The sequence below is a fragment of the Triticum urartu genome, chromosome 6, assembly GCF_003073215.2.
Source record: "Triticum urartu cultivar G1812 chromosome 6, Tu2.1, whole genome shotgun sequence".
Taxonomy (NCBI): Eukaryota; Viridiplantae; Streptophyta; class Magnoliopsida; order Poales; family Poaceae; genus Triticum; species Triticum urartu.
Genome location: NC_053027.1, coordinates 238,201,042 through 238,226,804, shown reverse-complemented (window position 1 = coordinate 238,226,804; position 25,763 = coordinate 238,201,042).

The following is a 25,763-nucleotide window of genomic DNA, read 5'->3' as shown; positions in this document are numbered from 1 at the left end:
AAATGAGAGCGAGAAGAGAAGGCAAAGGCACGATCGATGAACTATGATGAAGAAGTGATCCTAGAATAACCTACGATCATGCATAACACGAGACCTTGTTCTCTTCCCGGACTCCGCCGAAAAGAGACCATCACAGCCACACACTCTTTTGAATTCATTTTAATTAAGTTAAGTTTAAGGTTATCTACAACCGGACATTAACAAATTCCCATCTGCCCATTACCGCGGGCACGGCTTTCGAAAGATCAAATCCCTGCAGGGGTGTCCCAACTTAGCCCATCACAAGCTCTCACGGTCCACGAAGGATATTCCTTCTCCCAAGACAATCTGATCAGACTCGGCATCCCGGTTACAAGACATCTCGACAATGGTAAAACAAGTCCAGCAACACCACCCGAATGTGCCGACAAATCCCGATAGGAGCTGCACATATCTTGTTCTCATTGCACAACGGATAAGCAACCCATACAACTAAAACCAGCCCTCGAGTTTCCCCGAGGTGGCGCTGCAAGGGGCTCTAGTTTGGACCAACACTCAGAGGAGCACTGGCCCGGGGGTTTAAATAAAGATGACCCTTGGTCTCCGGAAACCCAAGGGAAAAAGAGGCTAGGTGGAGAATGGTAAAACCAATGTTGGGCATTGCTGGAGGAGTTGTATTCAAGGCGAACTGTCAAGGGGTTCCCATTATAACCCAACCGTGTAAGGAACGCAAAATCAAGGAACATAACACCGGTAAGACGGAAAATAGGGTGGCAAGAGTGGAACAAAACACCAGGCATAAGGTCGAGCCTTCCACCCTTTACCCAGTATATAGGTGCATTAATAATAGACAAGGCATAATAATGATATCCCAACAATGAACATGTTCCAACAAGGAACAAACTCCAATCTTCACCTGCAACTAGCAACGCTATAAGAGGGGCTGAGCAAAGCGGTAACATAGCCAGATAACGGTTTGCTAGGACAAGGTGTGTTAGAGGTTTGACATGGAAATATGGGAGGCGTGACAAGAAAGTGGTAGGTATCGTAGCATAGGCATAGCAAAAGAGCGAGCATCTAGCAAGCAAAGATAGAAGTGATTTCTAGGGTATGGTCATCTTGCCTGCAAAGTTCTCTGAGTTGACTTGATCCTCGTAAGCGTACTCAACGGGCTCCTTGATCATGTACTCGTCTCCCGGCTCTACCCAAGCAAGAACAACAAGCAAAGGGAGACACAATAAACGATGTGCAATGCACAAACAACATGATTTAAGACATGGCATGATATGCGGGATGTGATATGAGATGCATATGCATGATATGGAAAGGAATGATTGAACCTAGCCTCAACTTGGAAAACCAAGAGTGCCACTGGAAAGAGGAGTTGATTTCGATTGAAATCGATATAAGGATCACCGGAATCGGATGCACGGTTTGGAAATGACAAGCAAAACAAATATGGCACCGGTCTGTGATTAACATCACGAGACCATCTAAATGCATCAAGAACAACATGCTATAGCACTCTAACATGACAACAAAATACATGGCAGGGATCGACTCAAGATGCCTGACAAAAGATGAACACTGAGCTATGGCTAATTCACTCAATAACAAGCTCAAACAAGCATGGCAAAAGTGCAAAAGATATCAGGTTACAGATAGGAATTTAACATCAGGAAGCAATGTTTATAGCAAGGTAACAGCATGCTACAGGAACATATCATGGCACAGCAAGGCATGGCATGAAGCTACTCAAAGCATAGAACAAAAGTCCCTTACTGACCATAAGCCAAAAAGGATCAGAAAATACAATGGCAACCATGTGAACATAGCAATTATCGTTAACAGATTCAGACCTGGTGAAAAACTGGAACATGGCAAAACAGATATCAAGTAGGCATGTTTACGAGCTCGATGCACTCACCACAAGGCATTGCATGACAAACTAAGCATACACCCAGCAAGTAGACATGGCCTAGAAGCTAAACATGGCAAGAACAACAACATAGCATGCACGGATCAATTACAACAAGATCGGCAAAATTGCTAAACATGTTAACAATCTACCAAGAACGTTTTGTAGCAAAAGTAGAGCTCGATTGACTCAAGATAGGGTGCTCCATAAATTCAAACAAAGACATGGATGGATAGAGCACCACAATATCTAGAAAACATCCTTACAGATCATGCTCAAAAGAGGCACGGATCACTAGGTAGCAACATGAACATATGGCAAAAAAATAATGACACGGTAGAGACTTAGAATATTTCTAAGTCCCTGAAATCAGCAACAATAAGTAAGCTACTTTGCATGCTTGTGCTAGTCACCACAGATATCACAAAAATACATGGCATACACCCCTGTAAAGATGTCATGGCATACTTCAAAACTCATGTAGAGCTCAAGTTCATAGGAGGCACACATCAATCATGGCAAAAATTACAAAAATGCATAACCTGATAAAAATCTGAAACTAACATCACATAGCCCTCTTCAAACAGCATTTAGGGCATCAAGATGAGCTCAAATGACAATGATGCAATGAGATGAAATGGAGTACTCATCGAGACGAACATTTCGATATGCTACATGCGTGAATCGGAGCAACAGGTGCAGAGTTATGGCATGACAAAGATAGCAAAATAATTAGGGTTTCGGGGAGAAAGTCAACCCCCCATTCAGATCCGGATCGGGGGCAGCACGCGGATCGAGGATGCTCGCCGGAGTTGCCGGAGTTCGAAGGTGGCCGGAGCTTTGCCAGGGACTTGCCGGACATGGCACTTGCCGGAGAGGAGAGGAAGGAGCTGCAGGGCGGCGAGGTGCGGTCGGTGGCGGCGCCGGAGCAGCGAGCCGAGGCGGCGGCGCGCCTTCCGGAGCTCGTCGGCGATGAGGGCATCGAGGTCGGCGGCGGCCGGCGACGACCTGGGCGGCGGAGACGGCGGAAGGAGGCGGCGGGGCGCGGGCGATGATGAGGCGGCGGGGCACGAGCGATGATGAGGCGGTGGAGCGCGACCCGGATGTGCCTCGGGGGGCCGCGCGCGGGCTTCCCGGGCTTCGGCGGCGGCGGGGACAGGTCGGGACACGTGGGGCTCGGCGATTGGCGGGGAGCGGCGGCGCTGGGTGTGTCCGGTGCCGGCGGACACGTCCGGCGCTTGGAGGGTGGATTTTTAGGGTTTAGAGGAGGGAGAGATCCGAAAATCGGGGGCAGGTCTTTATATAGAGTTAGAAGGAGCTAGGAGGCTCCAAATTGAGCACAGTTTGCGGCCACGCGATCGTGAACGAACGGCCTAGGTGATGGAGGAGGTTTAGGTGGGTTTTGGCCCACTTTGGAGGGGTGTTGGGCTGCAACACACACCAGGCCTTTTCGGTCCCTCGGTTAACCGTTGGAGTATCAAACGAAGTCCAAATGGCACGAAACATGACAGGCGGTCTACCAGTAGTAAACCAAGGCCGCATGACAAGTCTCGGACCGATCCGAAAATGTTTAACACCCGTAGACGAAAAGAGGTAGAAAGGGACACCGGAGGACATAGGAGCATCGGAAAGCAAAACAGACAACCGGGAAAATGCTCAGATGCATGAGACGAACACGTGTGCAAATGCAATGCACATGTTGGCATGATATGAGATGCAAGACAAAGACAAAAGCACATGAAGGCACAAAACCGACAACGAGGAAATAGAATAACTTAGTGCCGAAAATGGGAAGAGTTGGAATACAAATAAGGTAGGTTACATCCGGGGTGTTACAACCCCCTAGCTCGTGGCTTCCTCCTTTATTTCTTGACGTAGGGTCCAAGTATCCTGGATCATGTTCGTTCCGAAAATCACGTTCCGAAGGTTTCATTCCGTTTGGACTTTGTTTGATATTCCTTTTCTACGAAACTCTGAAATAGGCAAAAAACAACAATTCTGGGATGGGCCTCCGGTTAATAGGTTAGTCCCAAAAATAATATAAAAGTGGATAATAAAGCCCAATAATGTCCAAAACAGTTGATAATATAGCATGGAGCAATCAAAAATTATAGATACGTTGGAGATGTATCAACGTCATAGGGCGCCGGGCGCTGCATGGCTCGGTGGAGAGCTCGAGGGCATCCCGACGGATCTTCCGAACATGTTGAGGCAAGGAGGGGAGCATGGTGGCTGCATCCACCAGCGGCGGGGAAGAGAGACAGGGGAGAGCATAGGGACGGGGAGAGTGAGATAGAGATCAGGGGGCTGTTTGGCGTCCTCGGGGCGGCGAGGGGACAGGTAGAGAGGCAGGAGGTGGTCGGTGTGCGACGACCACGCGCCTCGCGTCCTTCTGGCGCGAGGTAGGCGATGACTGGCAGCTGGGCTACATAGCACTGGGCCAGATAGTGGGCTGCGGTAAGTGCGAGGTGGGTTTTTCCTCTCTCTCTCTACTTTTCGTATTTTTTTGTTTTCTATTTTGCCTTTTGTTTTTGATTTAGCAAAAATACTAAACCATTTCCAAAACTCCTAAAAATATTTTTGGGCACTTTTAGAATTATTTCCAACAGCCCACATTTAGTTTCAGAATTATTTGAGAATTTAAAATATTTATAGCATTTTAGTGCATAAATTCAAATACTTTATGATTTAATTCAAAATTCCAGAAATGACCTAGAAAAATGTCCACCATTTTTGTCAGAGGTTTTCAACCAATTCAAAATTGATGAACTTTTCTGAAGGGCATTTTGGGTTCATTGAAAACATTTAAATTTGAACCTGATTGAATTCCATTTGGTGTTAGGGCTTCAAAATCCCCGTTTCAGGTTTCAAAAATTTAAACTTGATGCATGGATGCTTATGCAACTAACTACAATCAAATTCTAGGGCTGTGAAAACTCACCTCCACTAAACAAGAATCTCGTCCCGAGATTCAAGACATGAGGTAAGATGACATAGGGGACACAAAACTAACACAATCTTCATGATCTAACTGCCCTTCTCGAAGATGTGGATTCATTGCATCATATATAGGTTGACATCTTTACTTTCGAGATCTTCATCAAACATGACGATGATAGAAAAAAACTCTATAGGAATCGATCTTCTCGAAGATCGAGCAACTCAAGACCAATTCATGGAGGGACACATTGAAACATGTCTTAAGCTAAGACACAAAACACATATCAGGAGGAATGGAAACAAGTAGATGACAAGGGCTCAATTTGGTGGGCAACAATTCCACGCTTGAGTAAGATGGTGCATGATTTCATAGTAGCAAGGAGATAATTGCCATGATTCCGTAACAGGGCACCTTACGAAAGGTGACTCACAGAAGTATTTCCTTAAGTGGCAAAAAGAATTACTTTTGACACATAGATCATTTGAACTCTTCATACCAGCCTGAGGAAATTCAAAAATGATCATTTGAAAGAATTTGAAAGAATGGCATACTCGGCTGGAAAGGGAACTAGAGTTATAGAACAACTCGGCAAACGGAAGGCACATCCCAATTGATATCGAGGATATAACCTAGTGTCTGAGCGTGCTTTCAAGAACTTGAGCATTTCCATATTCAATAGGGTTTTACCAACATCTGTGCCAAGATCCTGGAAACATATCATACTACCATGATGGATAACGATGGAGGATGCGAATGCAAATGAAGACAACACTTTCTCAGATTTTTACCTTAACTATGCCAAGGAGACAAAATCTAGATGCTGGACTGAGAGATATTTAGCTCTCTGCTTCTAATGTTCTCCTTGATGTACCAGCTTAACCCAATACCATTCGGTATCTCGAACATCAAGTAAAGGTCTCACTTCGGGAGCTTAGTGAACCCATAAGGAACAACTTATGGACTAAGTCATACCAACTCCTGATGGAAGAATGGCCAAATTGCTGAATCAAGATACTGTAATGAGATATGTCCCGAATAAGTGTGTTGGACATGACATCCACTTAACGGTTTAAAAGACCAATATTATAATTCTTTGGAACGTCAAAACCATCATATATGCCTGAGATTCAGATCTGGTTGGTGTCAGGATATTCCACACTCAGCATGTCTGGAAGGGAATTTTGCAACACAAATCAAAGAGATGACGTTGCAAGATTGTCGGGAAATGGCCTATGGTAGTAAGCTCCAAAACATGAGTTGGTTCTACTACACACATGTGAACATGTTGTCCCAGACAAGCATGACCACATACTAGTCTTATAATAAAATACTACCGAGTTCAGGTGGGGAACCATAATCAAGGATATAGAAGCCCTTGCATAAGGCATGCTCTTAAGAAGGAACTTCTTATCCTTGAACAAATCAATTAGTGGCTTGGTGTGCTAGGAAATACATGTGGAATGAAGATGATCAGTCTATCGGACCATAGCATACTTCGTACGTGCATGACTGACTTGGAACGATTCCAGAGGAGGCAAAAATAAGCTTTCTCGAATTCACGGCGGCAACTTGCACCAAATGCACATGAATTAGAGGAAGTCACTTCTTTCATCAAACATATGCTTCATGAATAGGTCACGAAGGAAATGCTTACACAAGTTTCCAACACTAGCTTAATGTTCAACATGAATCAAGGAGAAGATAACATGCTGATGATGGGATCAATAACAAATCATCGAGTTTTCCATGAAGATGGAATGCCACAACTATGTAAACAAAGTGATAGCATTGTTCAGACCCAAAAGATATAATGGTGTATGCTCAAGGAAACAACCACGAGTAAGACAACATTACGAACACCGTTGGTTCTGATTTGATTTGGCAATAGCCCATACTGAAAGTGCGTTATATCGACTAGAGGGGGGTGAATAGGCGATTTTTATGAAAGTCTTCAAAACGTGAGAGTTGTGAAGACAAACAGTGAAGATCATGCCTATTACTATGCAGCGGAAGTTAGATTACACTAGGCCAGCCATGGTCATGTATTCAATGGAGTGAAAGCGCAATGACAGACAGCTTCAGTGTAATAAGGATCAGGTAGGAAGAAGTTATGAAGCCGAATAGATCATACATTCATGTTGTGAAGACAAAAGATAAAGCAAGCATGCAATGGCTTCACAATGAATAACTGTAAGTGAAAGGAAGTGAAGATGAAACCAGTGACACGTTGAAGACAATGATTTGTTGGACCAGTTCCAGTTGCTGTGACAACTGTACGTCTGGTTGGAGCGGCTAGGTATTTAAACCAAAGGACACACAGTCCCGGACACCCAGTCAAGGACACTTAGTCCAAGACACCCAGTCCTCACCGTTTTCTCCTTGAGCTAAGGTCACACAGACCTCACCCAATCACTCAGGTAAGTCTTCAAGGTAGATTCCCAAACCTTCACAGACTTCGTTCACTGGCAATCCACAATTTCTCTTGGATGCTCAGAACGCGACGCCTAACCGTCTGGAGGATGCACAGTCCTCAAGTGTAATAAGTCTTCAAATCACACAGATACGAAGACTTAAGTGATGCCCAATTTACTCTGGCTCTGGGTGGTTAGGGCTTTTGTCCTCACTGGGAATTTTTCTTTCAAAGGCTTCGAGGTGGGTTGCTCTCAAACGACAAAAGCCGTGCACTGAAATCTAAGCAGCCAACCGTTTATGGTTGTGGGGGTGGACTATTTATAGCCACTTGGCAACCCGACCTGATCTGTCCAAAATGACCCTGGGTCACTAAGGAACTGACACGTGTACCAACGGTCGAATTTTGAACTCACACGGCAACTTTACTTGGGCTACAAGTAGAGCTGACTTGTCTGGCTCTGGACAAGATTTTCTCTCAAAGTCTTCGCTCGAAGACATAGGATTTGAATTAGGCATCACTACAGTCATTCTGACTGGTTCTTTTGGACCCCACTTAACAGTACGGCGATTCCTATGACACTACATAAATGAAATAAAACTATGAAGGATCTAAGTCTTCGAGTTCCATAAGCTTCATAGGGAGTCTTCTCATGTCATTGTCTTCAATATGAATATCTTCATAAACCACCATTGTCTTCAATGTCTTCGTACATTTTTAGGGGTCATCTCTGGTAATAAAACCGAATCAATGAGGGACTTCTACCTGTGTTTTCCTGCAATTCTCACAAACACGTTAGTCCCTCAACTAGGTTTGTCGTCAATACACCAAAACCAACTAGGGGTGGCACTAGATGCACTTACAATCTCCCCCTTTTTGGTGATTGATGACAAACTAGTTGAAGTTTTCAACGGGGAACATAATTTGTGAAATAGTAAAGGAATTTGTCTTCATAAGTTGCAAGGGCTCCCCCTGAAGATGTGCATATAAGTAATTTGCCTTTTGAATGCAAATGCACATGGCAGGTTGTACTTGTGGAGATCCACTTCAACTTATGATGACAATCCACTATGCATGTGAAAGTATATGAAGATAATGACATGCATAATGGAAAATGGACGTCTGCAGTAAGAGATGAGTGCGGAATTTATCTTCGCATAACGGAGTGACAAGCAGGTAGCAGACGGCCATCAAGGCTAAGTGTTACAACTCAAAGAAGCAAATGTAGCAAAAACGGGAGTTGTAAGCACGAAGCAAAATGTAGCAAAATATAGTGGCACCCGCCCAAAGTGACCCACTTGAAGACTATAAACATCATGCTTCTCCCCCTTTTGTCAGTGATGACCAAAAAGGTTTGAAGACATAGAGTTTCCTATGCGTTCCCAGGCGCAGCAGGGTCGGTGGAGTTGTTTGGTGGCGGTGCAGATGAGCTTGGTGCAGATTCGACGTGTGTTGAAGCAGGTGGAGATGATGTCGCGTCGTCGTCTTCTTCAATAATCCGGGCAGACACGGTGGCAGCAGAAGAAGAGAATTCTGACTCTTCAAGTGATGGTGTGCTTCGCATCACAGCTCTTCTTGGAGGCGTGGAGTCAAATTGGAATCTCTCTCTGAAGCCATCCTCTTGCAGTTCAGCTTCATTGCTCATCATGGTGTGGCCTTTCCAAGTGCGGCGACAGGTCTCGTGTGCGACAAACGCATTCTTGGTTGCCAGATTTCTGATGCGATTGACGTCTTGCATGATGCTTCTCATCTGCCGTTTGAGCCAGTCGTGATGCCTATCTTGCTTTTGGTGAAGAGCCACAAGAAGCTCTCGGTCATTAAGTGTTCGAACGCGCTTCTTGGGTCTCTTGGCAGCTGTGCTGTCAGTGGCTTCAGTTGATGCAGGGGCACGTGTGGTGCCAGCCATTGGATACACTCGGGAGAGAGCTTCAACACCTTAAATATTTTGAGTGAAGCTCTGGTGTTCTGCATTTTGAAGACTTAATGGTTGCTTGCCAGGCTCTGGATATATTGCTTCAGCAGATGTGTCCACATCTGGCAAAAATATCCTATGGTTGCGGGCTGAGGGTTGATAGGAGATTGCAGAGTGAAGCTTGATCAGCCTCATAACCCAAGGAGCATAGAAGTTTAATCCAAACAGTTCTGAGGCAGACGCTGCAAAGTGACGGATGAAGAGATCCTGTGCATTGAAGCATTTTCCATGTAGAATGCAGAAGATGAGAGTCTTCATTGCACCATCAATTGTAGCATATCGAGAGTGTCCCTTTACGGGCCATAGAGTCCGCCTTATGATATGATATATTGTTCTGGGCAGGTACTCTAAGTCTTCAATGAAGAACCTAGTTGGATAGGGTGCATTCGGAGGTAGTGGCTTCATCATTGAGAGCATCTGACTCATATCTGGCTCAGGACGCTGAAATATGCTCTCAATTGCTTCAGCATGGAGTTGGCACCCTTCTTCAAAGAATTCGCCAGGAGTGGGAAGGCCGGTAAGCTCAATTAGGTCGAAAGCATTGGCTTCATGATGGATATTGCCTGTCATCCACTCCAGAATCCATGCCTTCGGATCTCTGTTATAGCCTTTGATATGCACAGTGGCATAGAACTGGAGCAGAAGCTCTTCGTTCCAGTGCTCTTCATCAGTGATGAATGGCAGCAAACCCACTTGCTTGAAGCAATCCAGTGCTTCTTCCAGACCAGGCAGACCAGCAACAGCTTCAACCTCAAGGCGCTTGTGAGGAAAGATGCGGCCTTGGTTGTAAAGGATGCATGAATAATAGCTGCACTATTGATGGCTCCAGAACCTATCTGATACAATCCGTTCCCTTGAATAAGGGTTCTTGGAGCGGTCGAAAAACGTGTTATCTGCCCTAAAGCCGTTGATGTTGAAGGAACCAGGAGCTGATGCAGGACCTGGGAACCTTGGCAGTCGTGGGATCGGCTTCTGGACCTGGGGTCTGTACGCAATATGATAGTTGAATTGTGGTCCTGCAGCAGACTCAGGCACAGAATGTTCAGGAGCAGTAGCTTCATTGTCTTCTGAAGCTATTGTTGGGTTGGGCTCCACATTTGCTTCGGCGTTGTTTGTGGCAGCCTCAACATTTGCAGACTCAGGCACGTTCTCCTGGAGAACTGCTTCTTGTTGGTGTGGGGGAGTTGGAGCTTGTGGTATCTCTGCATGCTCTTCGGCTGATGCAGCCGGAATGTCGTCAGCAGCCTGAGCCCTTGGCCCTTTGCGAAGCCTACAGAATTTGGGCGACGCTTGTGGAGTTGCAGTGGGCTGTGGCTCATCTTCCTCCTGTGGGTGATCTGCCCATGATGCTGCTTGTGTGATTGGCGTCAAGGGACGACCAATACTGATCAGTTCGCTTGTCTCAAGCTGAGGAAGGGCTGCATCACCTTGCACATTGTCTTGGAGACCAATGTCTTCAGCAGCGTAGGGTTCGTCTGCTGGAATGTATTCAGTGTTGGGTTCATGCACAGTCAACTGACGATCTGTGTCAGGATAGCGGACGCAGAGGGGTTCAACTATCAGGGGCTCTGTGGGAGCAGCCCGAGATTTCTTGGTCTTGCGCTTCTTGATGATGGGTTCAGAAGGAGAGGCTTCAGAATGTTTTCTCTTCTTAGCTTCAGCCTCTGCAGTCCGTGTCTTCTTGTGCTGTGAGGCGGTTGATCGACTCTTTGGCTTCGAGCCAGTCGTTGCAGCGGGGAAGACAATCGGAGCAGTTTCTGACCTTGGCGCTTCAGGTTCGGGCACAGCCGCCTTCTTTTTCTTCTTCACGGCCATCCTGGGGTCAATGCCGGGACGCCCAAGTGCCTTGCGCTTTTCTGCCTCATTGTAGGCTTGCACGCAGCGATTAGCCAAAGTCTTCATGCGTTCTCGCGAGCCTTGAGCTTCGGCACGAGTCTTCAGGAAGTTCTCTTTCAGCTCGTGCAACATGATCTTGAAGTTTTTGACTTCTTGCACACTGAGCTTGGCCACGTGCTTCTTGAACTGAGCCTTTTCATGATCAATTTTTTGCTTCAGTTCTACAATTCGCTGGGCTATTGCAAGTTCTGAAGCAATTGCACCTTGAAAGGCAATGCTGAGGCCTATGGGTAGCTGCAGATCATTGAAGCTTATGTCTGGTGTGTCAAACCATTCATCGATGAAGTTGTGGATGATGGCGACATCAAACAGAGGCAGATTGTTGAAGATTTCAGCCTCCTCCTTGCTCTTGATGAGCTGCTCAAGAGCATCATCTCCAAGATCTTCATCGCTTGAGAGATCAATGGCTTCGCAGCGCAGAATGTCAGCAGCTGTGAGCTCTTTGCCTGTGTGTGGCTGAGGCTTCTTGGCTTCTTGGGGCTTGGACACTCGTGATAAGCCTTCTGATTGCACACTGGCTTCAGGAGGTGCAGTTGCTAAAGGCTTCACTCTTGCGATCTTGGGAGAAGCGGTTGGCTTTGAAGCTTTTGGAGCTTTTGGCTTCTTCTGCTTTGGCTTCGGAGCAGCAGGGGCGTCATCTGACTCAGTATCTGCTGGAGGGTCATTCACAGCAGTCCCTTGGACTAGGATGCGAGTGATGAGGCCTGCAAGATTGGCATACGGCCCGATGATATTGGGATCGGCGTTGCGTGTGCCATCTGCCCTTGGTGAGGAGGGACCAGGGTTGAAGTCAAGCCCAAATTTCTTCTTGTTTATCTTCGCTGACTGTTGTGCAAACTGAAAGTTGCGCTTGAAGAGATTATCATCGCGGCACCAGAGAAGTGATGACGGATGTGCCTCAGCTGGCTGTGGTCCTCTCACCATGCATGGATAGAAGCCTTGAGCAATGGCTTCGACTCTGGACCTGGGTACAAGATTTTTGTATAGTACGTCTCCCCACGGTCTTTTGATGGCGCACTTCTCCGCATATTCCTGAGTAACGAAGCGGTAGTGGAACCATTGCTCTGCCCAATATCTTCGAATCCATTGGATTCGTGTCTTGCGCTGACCATAGCTTTCTTCAGGATCAGTTTTGTACATCTCTGCCAATTCATCAGGCAGATCTTTGGACGTTTCACCACGTCGCTGTCTGCCTCCCTTCCTTGCTGCTGTTTCTGAAGCCATGAATAACTTGGAAGGCTTCAAGATGTTCAAAGGCTTTAAAGGCTTCCTTTTGCAAGAACTGGCTTCAGGAGAGTTGATGTGATGCTGCAAGTACTCTGCAAATGAATGCAGACTATGAGAACCAAAGGATTCTCCCACGGACATGTACCTATGACAGCATTAAGGTGCGAGGGAAGGGGAAGAGGTCATATGCATTCTCTGAAGATTTTGAAGATAAATCGGTTTAGAAGACATAGACCTCATTGTGCGAAGACATTCACTCACAGATAAGAAGTTGGTTCCAGATTTGTACGAACCCACAGATCAGTACAAGTGAGGAATCTAACTACCTTATGAAGCACAAGTGAATATACTAGGCATGTCATGAGATGTAGCGAGATAACTAACTAATGTGAAGAGAAACTCCTTATGGCAGAAAGTGACTGAACTATGGGATCAAAAGAGGCTGTAAAAAGAGGTTTTATTTACCACACTTGGAACTGCTAGACGAAGTGAGAGTTGAGGCTGAGCAGTTCGATCCTCCGTGCCCTAACTTGGCGACAGAAGACACCTACGGCGACGGCGGAGAGAGCGATGTCCGCTGTCGGCGTGAAAACGGCGTCGGAGAGGTTGCGGCAGTGAAGCGCTTCGTCACCGGCGTCGTCGAGTGCTAGCGGTGGCGCTAGGGTTCGTGCGAGGGTGGAAGAAGGAGATAATGACCGCAGTGGATCGTATATTTATAGGGATAGAGGCGGCACTGTGCTATTACGCAGGTACCCCTGGCGGTTCGCATTTGAGGCACGCGTGGCCAGTTAGAGGACGATTGGGATTTGTTCCACGTCCCATGCACGCCTAAATTGTCGGGCGGTCGTTCCTGCTTCTCCGGATCTTATGTGGAGGAATGAGCATTAAAAACGGACTTTTATGGTTGTCACTATGTCTTCAGCTGACAAGGACACAGTGAAGACATTTGACAGTTACAACAGAATGCATATGACTTGGAGAGATAGAGTTTGAAATAGAAAGCATAGATAGGTTAGGGTCCGATCACATTCACTTAGTTCAAAAGATTCAACCAAGAAGACATAGCTATAAGTGAATGCTGTAGAGGACAGAACATCAGTACATATATATATCCATATAATCAACGCAGTGAAGATAATCATGAAGACATATTGAGAATGAAGCCAAACCAATTGTGAAGACATTGAGAGGTAACGCCATGAGAGAAACACTTCAAAATGGAACGTTTGGTGGTGGCGTTACCCACCGTATAGGAAGTATTAGACCCAGACACGGTGCACAATTATCGTGGCGCTCCGAAGTCAAATTCCACATTAATGTATTCACACTTAGAATGTATGTCTTCATTGTCTGAAGATATACGCTACTTCGTGTGTTGCACATCTAAGTCATCAATATGCTTAAGTGTTAGGATGTGTGCCTGATCACAGGACATTTGAGGATTCCAAGATATTTAGCTCACACCGTAACTTGCAAAATCTCTTCTCATCCAAGGGCTTTGTGAAGATATCTGCCAATTGCTCTTCAGTGTTGACGTGTATGATATCAATGTCTTCCTTCACAACATGATCTCTGAGAAAGTGATGACGAATTTCAATGTGCTTTGTCTTCGAGTGCTGAACCGGGTTGTTGGCAATCTTGATGGCGCTTTCGTTGTCGCAGTAAAGTGGCACTTGCTTCAGATGAATGCCATAATCCTTGAGTGTTTGCTTCATCCACAGAAGCTGAGCGCAGCAAGATCCAACAGCAATGTATTCAGATTCAGCAGTGGAGAGTGATACACAGTTCTGCTTCTTTGAAGACCAACATACAAGTGATCGTCCCAGAAAGTGACATGTGCCTGATGTAGACTTGCGATCAACTTTGTCACCAGCATAATCAGCATCCGAAAATCCAACTAAATCAAACTCTGAGCCCTTTGGATACCATAATCCTAGAGTTGGGGTGTGAGCCAAATATCGAAGAATTCGCTTCACAGCTAAGTGATGCGACTCCTTTGGTGTCGCTTGAAATCGAGCACACATGCAAACACTAAGCATGATATCTGGCCTAGATGCACATAAATAAAGCAAAGACCCAATCATGGAGCGGTATACCTTTTGATCGAACTCTTTACCATTGTCGTCGGGACCCATATGATGCTTGGCTGGCATTGGTGTTGTGAAGCCTTTGCAGTCTTGCATACCGAACTTCTTCAGGCACTCTTTAAGATATTTCTCTTGAGATATGAAGATGCCGTTGCGTTGTTGCCATATTTGAAGACCGAGAAAGAACTTCAGCTCCCCCATCATGGACATCTGATATTGCTCTTGCATCATATATCCAAACTCTTCACTGTACTTCTGATTGGTGCAGCCGAAGATAATGTCATCCACATATATTTGGCACACAAACAGTTCACCATCATATGTCTTCGTGAAAAGAGTGGGATCCAGGGAACCAGGTATGAAGCCTTTGCTTTTCAGAAAGTACTTGAGTGTATCATACCAGGCCCTAGGGGCTTGTTTGAGGCCATACAGTGCCTTGTTGAGCTTGTATACCATATCAGGATGTTTTGGATTTTCAAAGCCAGGTGGTTGTGCAACATACACTTCTTCTTCAATCTTGCCATTGAGAAAAGGCACTTTTCACATCCATCTGATAGAGAAGTATGTTATGATGATTTGCATAGGCCAGCAGTATGCGTATGGCTTCAAGCCTAGCCACAGGAGCAAATGTTTCATCGAAGTCAATGCCCTCCACTTGAGTATATCCTTGAGCAACGAGACGAGCTTTGTTTCTGACAACTTGACCATGCTCATCTTGCTTGTTGCGGTATATCCATTTGGTGCCTATTATGTTGTGTTTCCGTGGATCAGGACGCTTAACCAGTTCCCATACATTATTCAGCTCAAACTGTTGAAGCTCTTCTTGCATAGCTTGAATCCATTCAGGTTCCATGAAGGCTTCTTCAACTTTCTTGGGTTCTGATATTGAGACGAATGCGAAATGCCCACAGAAGTTTGTTAGCTGAGTTGCCCTTGAACGAGTGAGTGGACCACGTGCATTGATGCTGTCCAGTATTTTGTCAATTTGTACTTCATTTGCAACACGAGGGTGTGTGGGGCGAAGACTTTGCTCTTGCTGATCTATGTGGTCATTTGAAGGTATATCGTCAGGCTGAGCATTGTCTTCATGTGGATCAGGTGCTGAGACGATAAGTTCTTCTTCAGGATGAGCTTTAGAAGGTACAATTTCTCCAGTTCCCATAAGCTTGATTGATTCATTTGCTGGAACTTCATCTAGCACATTTGGCAATTGCTCTCTTTGTGATCCATTGGTTTCATCAAATCGCACATCCACTGTTTCAACCACTTTGTAGTGGAAGAGATTGAAGACTCTGTAGGAGTGCGAATCCTTTCCATATCCAAGCATGAAGCCTTCATGTGCTTTTGGTGCAAACTTTGAGGTGTGGTGTGGGTCCTTGATCCAGCATTTTGCGCCAAATACTCTGAAATAACTAACATTTGGCTTCTTGCCAGTTAGGAGTTCATAGGATGTCTTGTTCAGAAGCTTGTGAAGATAAACACGATTGATTGTATGGCATGCAGTATCAATGGCTTCAGTCTAGAACTTTCTTGGAGTCTTGTATTCATCTAGCATTGTTCTGGCCATCTCAATGAGTGTTCTGTTCTTGCGTTCGACGATGCCATTCTGCTGTGGCATGTATGGAGCTGAGAATTCATGTGTGATGCCCAAGGTATCCAGATATGTATCAAGGCCAGTGTTCTTGAATTCAGTGCCATTGTCACTTCTGATGTGCTTTATCTTGGCACCAAAATTGTTCATAGCTCGATTTGCGAAGCGTCTGAAGACATCCTGCACTTCAGTCTTGTAAAGGATTATGTGCACCCAAGTATATCTAGAATAATCATCAACAATTATGAAGCCATAGAGGCATGCAGAGGTAGTAAAAGTTGAGTAGTGAGTGGGACCGAAAAGATCCATGTGGAGCAGTTCGAAGGTTTGAGTAGTGGTCATGATTGTCTTCGAAGGATGTTTTGCCCTTGTCATCTTCCCTGCTTCACAGGCACCGCATAAGTGATCTTTCTTGAACTTGACGCCCTCGATGCCTATGACGTGCTTTTTCTTCGCAAGGGTGTGGAGGTTCCTCATGCCAGCATGCCCAAGCCTTCGATGCCAAAGCCAGCATTCTGAAGCTTTTGCAAGAAGACATACTGCAAGTTGTGGTCCTGCTGAGAAATCTACCACATACAAATCACCTTTCCTATACCCTTCAAACACTAGAGATTTGTCAGATTCCATTAGCACCAGGCAGCGATGTTTGCCAAATATTACAATCATATTCAAATCGCAAAGCATTGAGACAGACATTAAGTTGAAGCCAAGGGATTCAACAAGCATGACTTTATCCATGTGTTGATCCTTTGAGATTGCAACTCTACCTAGACCCAATACCTTACTTTTACCAGTGTCAGCGAATGTAATGTGGCTCTTGTTGGATGGACGTAAAGTTGAGTCCATAAGAAGGCTTCTTCTGCCAGTCATGTGATTTGTACACCCACTGTCAATAATCCATTCTGAAGACTTTGAAGTTGCTGGTGTCGTACCCTACAGTGCAGTTAGGGGGATAGGCTTCACGAAGAGTGTTGTGAAGCATAAACATTTGACGAACCAGTGGGTTATGAAAACTTAGATCCAGATTAGGACTAATGGGGAGAATAGCATGCGATTCAGGAACGAAGTACATAATGATGCCATTTGGGCAGTTTATCTTGCGCCCCACAAGATTTGTATGGTCCCCAGCAATAGCATCAGATGATTTTGTTTTTGTGCTGGAGACCTTTCCCTGCAAAAGAGAGTTAAGCTTTCTTAACCACCCACATCTTCAAGGGTGGCTTAGAAGCTATGAGTCTAAGTGCAGCATCTGAGAATTTTGGCTTTGAAGCCTTAGCAAAAAGTCTAGCAGGGGGACAATAATAGTCATAGGCATAAGCAGAATAATTTTTGGTCATATGAACATGACGGTTCGATGAACCGCTCTCATATTCATATGCCTGAGTGTGGCTTCCCTGCAAAACATTTGCGTTAGTGTGACTCAGGTGAGTCCTCTGTCTGTATGAAGCCTTTGGACCGAGGTTTGTCTTCTTCAAGTGAGGTGTCATGAAGACATTCACAGGAAGATTTTCCAGACATGTTTTCGGAACCCAGATCTTCTTCATAGGCGGTCCATTCCTGCAGTTAGTACCAATGTACCTGGCAAACACTTCACCATTCTGATTCTTAAACAGTTTATAGTTTGCATCAAAGGATTCATCAATGATAACTGGGTTAGCACAAGTGAAGCCAGATAAATTGGATGGATCTGCTGAAAGTTCCTTTGCAGCAACCCATGTAGTTTTGGGGTACTGCTCAGGTTTCCAGTAAGAGCCATCTGCATTGATTTTCCTCACGAACCCAACACCCTCTTTCCTAGGGTTTCGGTTCAGAATCTGCTTCTTAAGGACATCACATAATGTTTGATGCCCTTTCAGACTTTTGTACATCCCTGTTTCAAGCAATGTCTTCAACCTAGCATTCTCATCAGCAATAGCAGTGGTATCCTCAGCAGAGGGGTTAGTTGCCACATCAACAGTTGAAGATATTGGAACAGTAGTAGCAGTGGAACATTCAGCAACAGAATTAGCATTATTACGCTCAATGCATTTAAGACATGGTGGTTCAAATCCTTCCTGAGCGGGACTGATCTGTTCGGCGCGAAGTGACTCGTTTTCCTTTTGAAGATCTTCATGAGCCACCCTCAATTTCTCAAGTTCTTGCTTCCTTTGAAGATAGTCATAGGAAAGCTTTTCATGAGTTGTTGAGAGAGTATCATGACGATCTTCAAGTTCCTGATACTTAACGTGAAGGTTTTTTATGTCTTCAATTAAGGATTCAGATCGAGTCATTTCAGCACCCAACAGATCATCGCTTCTGTCTAACAGTTTTTGAATGTGTTCCATAGCTTTCTGTTGTTCAGTTGCAATTTTAGCAAGTGTTTTGTAGCTAGGTTTTGAATCACATTCAGATTCATCGTCACTAGATGTTTCATAGCGAGTGGTGCGTGTGTTTACCTTGGCACCGCGTGCCATGAAGCAGTGGGTAGAAGTGGAGTCGTTCTTGTCATTTGCGTCGGTGTCGGTGATGCAATTATTGTCTTCAGTGTTGAAGATGGACTTGGCGACGTATGCTGTAGCCAGACTCGCAATGCCAGAATCAGACTCCTCCTCAGATTCCACCTCTGCCTCCTCAGATGCGGATTCCTCCTCTGAATCCATCTCCTTGCCTACAAACGCACGCGCCTTGCCAGATGAGCTCTTCTTGTGTGATGAGGACTTTGATGAAGACTTGGAAGAAGACTTTGAGTTTTTCTTCTTTTTCTTGTCGTCAGAATCATATTCCTTGCTCTTCTTCTTCCTTCTATTCTCATTGTCCCACTGTGGACACTCAGAGATGAAGTGCCCAGTTTTCTTGCACTTGTGACATGTTTTCTTCTTGTAGTCATGAGCAGAAGCTTCATCATTCCTTGAGCTTGATCGTGAAGATTTTCTGAAGCCTTTCTTCTTGGTGAATTTTTGAAACTTCTTCACTAGCATTGCAAGTTCTCTTCCAATGTCTTCAGGATCATCAGAACTGCAGTCAGATTCTTCTTCAGATGAGGAGACAGCTTTTGCCTTCAAGGCACGAGTTCGCCCATAGTTTGGACCGTAGATATCTCTTTTCTCAGAAAGCTGAAACTCATGTGTGTTGAGCCTCTCAAGTATGTCAGACGGATCGAGTGTCTTGAAATCACGACGTTCTTGAATCATCAGGGCCAGAATGTCAAACGAACTATCAAGTGATCTCAGCAGCGTCTTGACGATTTCATGTTTGGTGATCTCAGTAGCGCCGAGGGCTTGAAGCTCATTTGTGATGTCAGTGAGCCGATCAAAGGTGTGCTGGACATTCTCATTGTCATTTCGTTTGAAGTGGTTGAAGAGATTGCGAAAGACACTGATTCTTTGATCTCTCTGGGTTGATATGCCTTCATTAACTTTGGAGAGCCAATCCCAGACCAGTTTGGATGTCTTCAAGGCACTCACACGGCCATACTGTCCTTTGGTCAGATGACCACAGATGATATTCTTGGCAGTAGAGTCCAGTTGAACGAACTTCTTGACATCAGCAGCAGTGACACCTTCTCCAGCCTTGGGAACGCCGTTTTCGATGACATACCATAGGTCGACGTCAATGGCTTCAAGATGCATGCGCATCTTATTCTTCCAGTAGGGATATTCAGTTCCATCGAAGACGGGACAAGCAGTGGAGACTTTGATTATCCCTGCAGTCGACATAGCTAAAACTCCAGGTGGTTAAACCGAATCACACAGAACAAGGGAGCACCTTGCTCTGATACCAATTGAAAGTGCGTTATATCGACTAGAGGGGGGGTGAATAGGCGATTTTTATGAAAGTCTTCAAAACGTGAGAGTTGTGAAGACAAACAGTGAAGATCATGCCTATTACTATGCAGCGGAAGTTAGATTACACTAGGCCAGCCATGGTCATGTATTCAATGGAGTGAAAGCGCAATGACAGACAGCTTCAGTGTAATAAGGATCAGGTAGGAAGAAGTTATGAAGACGAACAGATCATACATTCATGTTGTGAAGACAAAAGATATAGCAAGCACGCAATGGCTTCACAATGAATAACTGTAAGTGAAAGGAAGTGAAGATGAAACCAGTGACACGTTGAAGACAATGATTTGTTGGACCAGTTCCAGTTGCTGTGACAACTGTACGTCTGGTTGGAGCGGCTAGGTATTTAAACCAAAGGACACACAGTCCCGGACACCCAGTCAAGGACACTTAGTCCAAGACACCCAGTCCTCACCGTTTTCTCCTTGAGCTAAGGTCACACAGACCTCGCCCAATCACTCAGGTAAGTCTTCAAGGTAGACTCCCAAACCTTCACAGACTTCGTTCACTGGCAATCCACAATTTCTCTTGGATGCTTAGAACGCGACGCCTAACCGTCTGGAGGATGCACAGTCCTCAAGTGTAATAAGTCTTCAAATCACACAGACATGAAGACTTAAGTGATGCCCAATTTACTCTGGCTCTGGGTGGTTAGGGCTTTTCTCCTCACTGGGAATTTTTCTTTCAAAGGCTTTGAGGTGGGTTGCTCTCAAACGACAAAAGCCGTGCACTGAAATCTGAGCAGCCAACCGTTTATGGTTGTGGGGGTGGACTATTTATAGCCACTTGGCAACCCGACCTGATCTGTCCGAAAATGACCCTGGGTACTAAGGAACTGACACGTGTACCAACGGTCGAATTTTGAACTCACACGGCAACTTTACTTGGGCTACAAGTAAAGCTGACTTGTCTGGCTCTGGACAAAGATTTTCTCTCAAAGTCTTCGCTCGAAGACATAGGATTTGAATTAGGCATCACTACAGTCATTCTGACTGGTTCTTTTGGACCCCACTTAACAGTACGGCGATTCCTATGACACTACATAAATGAAATAAAACTACGAAGGATCTAAGTCTTCGAGTTCCATAAGCTTCATAGGGAGTCTTCTCATGTCATTGTCTTCAATATGAATATCTTCATAAACCACCATTGTCTTCAATGTCTTCGTACATTTTTAGGGGTCATCTCTGGTAATAAAACCGAATCAATGAGGGACTTCTACCTGTGTTTTGCTGCAATTCTCACAAACACGTTAGTCCCTCAACTAGGTTTGTCGTCAATACTCCAAAACCAACTAGGGGTGGCACTAGATGCACTTACACATACTCAAATCAAAGATTGGTAAGATAATAGATCCAACAACTGATCACGAAGATCAATTCATGAAGATATCATCTTTCTACAACACACACACAGCACAAAGATATCCCTTTAAATGAACTAAGTTAGGCAAGCTTTTATCTTCCAACTCTCCAAGTTGTTGTTCAGGTTAACCAACTAGCTCAAGGGTATCCAACACAGATTCTTGGAGAAGGGGTGGTTTACAAGAAACCAACTTGATCACGAACTGAACATAACATTCAGGGTCAACCTGGTGATACTCCCGAGAAGGTGATCGGAAAATAACGAACCACAGATATGTCACTAAGCTCGAGAACAATCTTGCCTCTCAGGGCAAGGCGATATGAACGAAAGAGCAAGGAATTAACATAATCCAAACTCATTGATCGAAAAGCGCACCAGAAATAAAGACTAGGTACCTTGATTAATCTTAGAGTGGTGATTCAATAACACACATGCTAAGGATGAGAATATTTTCCTTTAACTACCAAGCAACGGAGTTGCTAGGAGTATTGATTTCACACATCACAGTTCACTCGTTGGCATTCTGGTTGTAACCAACACAGATAATGAGGAATGAAGAATGATGGAGAGAAGTATCACTGATTTAAGAATTCATAAGAGGGTGTGCAATTCTCATGATACTCTTATTATGAAAGAGGGTGATACTCCGAGGTAGAATAGAACAAAAGCTGGATTGGCATTTTGATCTACGGGATACAACTACTTTGACTCGATCCTAGAAATGGATGAGGTACTGGAGTTTGTTTCTCCCAATCCATTGTGAAATGGAATGACTTGATGGACCACAAGAGTAAGGTATCGATGAACACGAATGCACACATACCCTTCACTATCAACTGATGGACAAAGGCCGAAATACAGTTGCAGAGGTACAACTCAAAGGAACATATAATTTCATTAAGTTATGGATGCATCTGTTAGCACGTTGAATAAATTCAACATGTTTCTTCCGGATAACCCATGCAGAAGGGTAGGACTGGCAGATTCACAATATAAAATCGAGAACTCATCAAGAGCACTCTTATTGTTATCTTTTGGTTGAAAGAATTTCCGCCAAGGATGGTTCATGGTATTTGGAAGAATGATATACCACAGACCTCGAAGACTATCACAAGGTTACTAATATCCTTAAGGAATGACCAAACACTATAAACACGAAGTAAGTAGTGTGAACCTTGGGTTTAGGAACCCAGAAATGGAATACCTACATACTAGATAACATCACGAGATGCTCTCGAGAATGGTGGCCAGAATCATCACACTAGAACACAATACAAGATTGGATCACTGGATGGTTCTCTAAAATATCCTAGCATCATAGTAATAGCTTCAACATATATGCCGAGGCAACGGAGTACCTTAACTTGGCGATTAGTGTGGTTAATCTGGCCCAAAAGGAACATCGAGAACAGGGAGGAAAGATTTGCAAATGCATCAGATTGTTTAGAAACCTGGGATGACTCAGACAGCATAACGGTTGTAAATGCTCAAAAATATTTGGAGACATCTTGCAAAATGTTTCTAAGACCAACTACTAAGACATAGAAGTACTAGAAATTGAACCGAGACTTGATTCACTCACTCCTATAAGTCTCTAGCATAGTAACTGGTCATCCTGATAGATAGATGAGAAGGCCTAGTTTCTTAACCCCGTAGAAAGATGAGGGTGACTCAGATTATAAGGACATAAGGTAAAGGAGTGAAAAGAGCCTTCCGTTCCCTTCCACAATTAATTCCCTTATATAACTATAGAATTTCTAGACTCAACTTGGACGAGTTTGGCTTGGTAATCCTACAAGCAGTTAGGCTCTAATACCAAAGCTGTCAGGACCCCAATCCAAAGTCACATCGATCTAGCATGTAACACATCATATCACATTGCATGCACGGTATCACCACGGGTGCCTCCTTACCTCGCCTAGGACCGTCTGCGCCTTTTGGCTCACGTATATGATAGTGTCGCTAGCATCCATATGACAGAGAACCCGGGCGGACATGACTAGTCGTAAACCCAATGTGGCACTAACTTATAGGGACAGGCATACATGACCCAGCATGGAACGTGTCGATCATCAACATATGGACCCATGTCGTAGTAAGCTACAAGGACTTAAAGGAACATCGCGTGACATTTCCGTGAAGGGACAGACACAGGAATGAAGAAGGACACATGTTGACCAGCCTAAGTGTTCTGGAGCAGTAGCAAGCTACCATGGCTCAGTGGAAGCACTAGGATGCATTTCCCCATAAGAGAGGCTATCAGGAATAAACAACTAGATTGTTGGATCCCACACATACGAAGCATTTCAAAAACATACACACAATGTGCTCGATATCTGCAAATACAACATGGCATCACAACCAAACTCTAAGACTCAAAGTATTTATTCAGAAGGCTCCAAGGAGTCATAAATAGTAAGAATTACAATCATGGGTCACATGACCCAACATACACATCATAGAGGCAACAGAAGCATAACATGTCCGAGTACAGACAACTAAAAATGAAAAAGGCTGGGAAGCCTGACTATCAACAAGTCCCTCCCAAGGGTACAAGATCGTAGCTGAGGTAACAAGCTAAACATCAAAGTCCATGCAGAACTACTAGTGAGACTGAAGTCTACTTTGCAAAACAGAATTAAGCAAATGTTAGTACAAATGTACTCAGAAAGACTTACCTCGGAACTAGCTACATATGCATGAACATCAACAAAAGGGGTGGTGGAGTTTAACTGCAGCAAGCCATATTTGACTCATGGCTATCCTGTACTACGACTACTGGTAACTCTTTTGAGGTGGCGCACACGAGTCCACATATTCACCATATCAATACCCCACTATGGATCCGCTCCCATCTCCCTATGAGAAGGCCATCCATAGCACTCACACTTATCTTGCATGTTTTAGAGTATCCACTTTCACTTTTCTATGAACTGCATAAGCAACCCAGTAGTCCATTACCACGGACGCAGCTATTCGAATAGATCATGTTAACCATGGAGGGGTGTACTTCTTCACACATGCTCTCGCCACTTACCGCCATGTACATGGAATGTATCTCGGCAACCTTCAAGCGGGAGTCTGGCAAGGGTGTCGACCACGACCTGACTAACCACGCAAGACTCCAGTCCAGGTTTATCGCCTATTCGGGTTCCATCAGAAAGGGAGTCCAGCCGAGGTTTCCATCATGGCCCCAAACGATGTGAGCAGGGTTCCCAAGCCCACCATCCAGGTGCCACTTGGTACACCGTGGCACTTCACCTAGTCTTTCCCAAGCTCACCTGTACCAGGTGCCACTTGGTAGACTACTAGCACTACCTACAAACACCAGAAACTAGTTGCAACACCTGGACAGAGATCGAGGCGATTAATAAGTAGAGAGAGCTTGGAGTGCCCGGAGCCCAATGTGTGGTAGTAACTGTCTGGGATCATAGACACAGAACTTAGTTCCTGAGGACGGTTTTGATGAGACAACCCACCATGTACTTCTATATGTCCTCTCACCACTACCTTTACTAAATCATGTTCACACACTTAGCTCTCAACAGTAGGACATGTCCATCACCATTCCAATCCATCCTAGATGAATCAGACCCGACACAACTCTAAGCATAGCATGCATAACAAGCAAAGCATGAATGAGTAGGCACATCATGGCTTAAACAACTCCTACTCATGCTAGTGGGTCTCAACTATTTACTGTGGCAAAGACAGGTCATGCAGAGGAAAGGGGTTCAACTACCGCAGCATGTAATAGTTGAACCGCTGTTGTCCTAATGCAGTAAAAGAGAGCAAGAGCGAGAGAGTGGGATTGTATCGGAATGCTTAATGGGGGTTTACTTGCCTAGCACTTTTGAAGATAGTATATCTCTTCATCGGTGTCATCGATCACAATGCCGAAATAACGGCTACTAAGAGGGAACAACACTGGCAAACAGAGAAGGAACACATTCAATGCAATGCGACAATACGATGCATGATCATGGCATGGCAATAAGTTGTGCTTTGAGCTAATGTAGCTAGCAACAAGTTAAATGAAGTTGGTTTGAACTCAAGGTTCAAATTCAAACTCCATATGTGAAATTCAAATGCCATTTATTTGGTTTGTCCAATTCAGCAACTATAAGTTTTTCAACATGCATGAAAGGTCCATAAACAGATTCTTCATATTTTTCTGATAATTTTTCATATATAAATTATTTCATTTGGAGTTACGGTTGATTTTCTCCGATTCTTACAAGTTTAGGAAAATTTATGAAAATAAATAAATCATTTAGATTTATTTCTATTCCAGAAATTGTTGCTTCGTCAGCACGACATCTTTGTGACGTCGGCAGGTCAACAGGGGCCGGTCCGGGTCAAACCTGACGCGTGGGTCCCACATTTCATAGGCTCACTAACAATTAGAGACGTTAGTTAAACCTAACCAAAATCGTTATAGGGGTTGGGCCCACCAGTCAGTGGTTGCGGGGGTTAATTAGGGCCTAAACTAATTGTTGCCATGTCAGCTAAACAAGGTTTAGCCACCGGCGACCTCAATCGACGACCGAGGCACC